This window comes from Rhineura floridana, chromosome 18 (assembly GCF_030035675.1).
Source record: "Rhineura floridana isolate rRhiFlo1 chromosome 18, rRhiFlo1.hap2, whole genome shotgun sequence".
In the NCBI taxonomy this organism is placed as follows: Eukaryota; Metazoa; Chordata; class Lepidosauria; order Squamata; family Rhineuridae; genus Rhineura; species Rhineura floridana.
In genome coordinates, this window is record NC_084497.1 from 26,679,739 (window position 1) to 26,683,709 (window position 3,971).

Below are 3,971 nucleotides of genomic sequence, written 5' to 3' on the forward strand. Positions count from 1 at the left end.
GAGGTGGTTTTAGGTAGCTGAAGTTGGATTAGCCCTCATGAAAGACTCAAGGGATATTTTTTCTGAGCAAAAGTTTAGAATAATATTTGAAAGACTCTCCATCGACACCAGCCTTTAACCTTTGAAAACAGATAGTGCCTTTTTAATGGGATTGCTCATCTGACAAGGAATTTGGCTAATTCCTGCAATAGCGGTCATCTTCTGTTCTTTCTTGCTCACTTACGAAAAGGAATGGGGCAGGGGGGGATTAAAACAGCCACCCCATCCCCTTTGTCATCTCTTGGTGGACCACCTGGAAAAGATCAGCTGAGTTCCTCCTCATCCCACAGACGCAGAAGGAAGGCTGACCTCTCCTTGATCTATCCTAAGGAAACGGGAACCTCTACAAAGAAAACCAGGAGAAAGGACCATCCAGGGGCAGTGTAATTCAATGGAAATGCCAATTAAGAAGTGGTTGGGAGGCTTCCTGCATTTTCCACAGAGGGATGTCTCTGAAAAGCTTTTCCTCCAGGAAGGTTAAACCAAATGATCAAAAGTTTCAAAAGGCCAGTTCATGCTTTTTAAGATGTGCATTTTTTTAAAAAAAAGAAAGGTCAAACCCAAGGACAATGGCCACTAGCCACAATGGCTATGCTTCACTGTTGGAGCCACCATGCCCCTGCGATTGAAACTGCAGGAGGGGAGAGAGCTCTTGCGCTCAGGTCCTGCTGGTGGGCTTCCCGGAGGCATCTCGTTGGCCACTGTGAGAACAAGATGCTGAACTAGATGGGCCTTTGGCCAAATCCGGCCGGCCTCTTCTTATGTTCTTAGGCCAAGATGGGTGAACACTGAAGAGGACACTTTGAGCATCAGGTACAGGATCAGCTAGCAATCTTCTTTGCTTGACTGTCCTGTTTTAGGGTCCCAGGTTGCAGACCCTAAGGCACTGAGGGCACAGACAGCCAAGGCCAGGCCAAGATCCAGTTGAAGGCAAGAGGCAAAGCCACTAGCAAGACGTGGCTCGAACAGCTCCCTCAGCCTCACACTGAGGCTTTTAAACCAGAGCTGCCACAACCCCACCCAGGGCTCAGCTGCAGTCCCTGAGAAGTTTCAGCAGAGAATCCCCCTGTGAGGAGGGCACAGCTCCCGAGAGGCTCTCTAATTGTTAGGAGTCCACCTCTGGAGCCAAGCACTTCTCCTGATGACCAAGGTCTCAGCCTGCCTCTTGAAGTGACATCGCTCCAGGGCGGGATTGGGGTTCGCCGGCTTGTGCTTCAGAGGCTGAGCTGCCTTTCTGTGGTGAGGGATCCCTTCCAGTCTCCCCTCATCGGTCCCAGCTCCTTCTCTGGGCTGCCCCTGAGTTTCTGGGGGTTTCAGATCTCCTCAGCCAAGTCCTCCTCACAGAAGGACTCATCAGGCAGGGGCATGCCACTTGCTCACGGTGAGTCAAAAGAACGTTTCCCTCTCTGCCATTTTTGAAGGCGTGCATAGCTGCAGAAACTTCCACTCCTAGTGCGCCGAGCATGCGTGCGTACCCCTCCTCTCCACCCACCACCCTGAGTTAATTCAGCCTGGGCCTCTTGCTAAGGTCTCCCCTCTTTGCATCTGAGAAAAAGCAGCCTGTGCTAGCTTCTTCCCCTCGGGAAGAGATGCCAAAGACTGCAGCCTACCCATACATCTCTGTCAAAATCTCTATGAATAAATTAACCTTTTTAAAGATTAGTGCACCCTCATACCGCAGGGTTTTTGGTTGTTCTCCCACCGCCCCGCCCCTCCCCGCCAAACGCAAAACAAATGCTAAAAATGCTTTGACAGGCTATGCCAGCCTCTCGGCACCGCGGATTGCCAGCCAAGGGATGGAAGCAATTTAAAGGCACAGCTGTAACAATCCAAGGTTGGAAGCGGCCAGCCTGGGTTTCTTCCTGACAGGAGCAGAGGGAGGGCTTGGAAGGGCACCCCGTCTTCATAATAATAATAAATACATAAATCACAATAAATAAATAAATATATCAAATCATGACCAGAGAATAGGGATCAGTTCTCTCACGTTGCTCATTTCTCCAACCGTAAATTCACTCCTCCACATTTCTGCAGAAATTTGCAATATTTTTTTTAAAATGTGATGAAAAGTCTTCAGCATTTTAGTGACCACACACATTTCTTCAACCACACACCTTTTTCTGCTCAGATTTGACTCATGCACACATTTTTGCAAGCAATTTCTCCTAACAGAATGCACATTTGAATGTTATTTTCACAAATATACTTATCTCCATATGACTATACTGCCCTGAACACGCCCGATCTCATCTGATCTTGAAGCTAAGCAGGGTCAGGCCTGGTTAGTCCTTGGATGGGAGACCGCCTGTGAATACCGGGTGCCGTAGGCTTAGAGGAAGGCAATGGTAAACCACCTCTGAATAACTCTTACCGTGAAAACCGTATGAATACATCCAAAAGTTTCATAGGGTTGCCATAAGTCGTAACCGTCTTGAAGGCATATCACAACAATTCATTTGCATGCACCCTTGCCCCTGATATATTCATTTATATGCACACTTTCCCAAAAATATATGCATTTTGGTAAAGATGGTTGGGATGTAGAACTTCACTGCAAAATTTGAACGTGCAAATTTTGAAGGATGCCTGTGTTTCCATTCTCACAAATTTGATAGGTTTGGCTTAAATGCAAACGGAATTGAATTTCTCCTCAGCCTGCCAGAGAGCCAATTCTTGGAAAGGACCAATGAGCCCATAGAGCTGGGCGAGGAAACCGTTGGCCTGTCCAATGTTGCTGGACTACAGATCCTGTCATCTCCAACCATTTTCCGTGCTGCTGGGGCTGATGAATTGAAGTCCAGCAACATTGGGAGGGCCAAAGTTTTCCCAGCCCTGCTACAGGGCAAGGGACTCCAGTTGCTGGTACTGCAAAAGTGCTATTGCGCACATGCCCTGCCTGTGGGCTTCCCAGAGGGCATCTAGATGGCCACTGTGATAACAGAATGTTGGGTTAAGCCAGGTGTGAGGAACCTGTGGCCCTCCCGATGTTGCTGAACTTCAACTCCCATGACCCCTGGCCATTGGCCATGTTTGCTGGGGCTGATGGGAGGTGTAGATCAGCAACATTGGGAGGGCCAAAGGTTTGCACCCCTGGGTTAAGCAGGCCTTTGGTCTGATCTAGCAGGGCACTTATTAAGTCTTTATGAATCGTCAGTCCAAGCAAAGTGAATCATCCTGAATGATCTGTGTGGTTTGACCATTCGGTTTTCAAAATCTGGGTTGGGACCCAGAAGGAGGGCCCAGAGTGATCTTTTACTCTGGGAAATGAGCAAAGGTGACAGTTGTCTTTGTGGGCTATATAGCCTTGGCCTGGGTGTGCTCATTGCTATTCAGAATGCACATTTGACATCATAGTTTCCAGTGCTCCCCACTTCAATGGATTGGGTCAGGGTGCCTTGGGAAGCATAGTTGCCATGCATGCCAGGAGCAAGAGATGCTCCTGAACATGTTTAGGTGCACTGAAGCTTTAAGGATTATATCTGCCAGGTCCCCACAATCGCTGGCCCACTCTCTCTGCCTGCCAGTTCCCCCTTCACATAAGCAAGTTTTTTTGGAAAGCAGGAATGGCTGGTGTGATGTTCCCCCAAGACTGCCACCATTCTAATGACTTTTTTCCTGAGATTTCTGGGGGAGGGAAGGGAGCTATTTCCTAGGCAACCCATGGGACTAGCCCTTCAGTACTTCATTTATGGTGAGGATGAGGAGTAAGGATCCTATCCTAAACATACTTACTAGGGAGTAAACCCCATTGGGCACAAGGGGCTGTGTGTCCAAGTAGACCTGCACAGATCTATGGTGCTTGGGAGTAAGCCAAAGATGGGGTGCCCGCAACATCGATCCCATTGGTTCCCAGACTTTTCTCCCCACGAACCACTTGAAAATGGCGGAGGGTTTTAGTGGTCCACTTAATGATTTGCTGCCTGTTGCAGCAA

At 48.6% G+C, this 3,971-nt stretch overlaps 1 pseudogene; it reads left to right on the forward strand.

Moving 5' to 3' along the window:
- Window positions 1-2,251: 2,251 nt before the first annotated feature.
- LOC133373045 (5S ribosomal RNA) lies at window positions 2,252-2,369 on the forward strand (annotated as a pseudogene).
- Window positions 2,370-3,971: the final 1,602 nt, after the last annotated feature.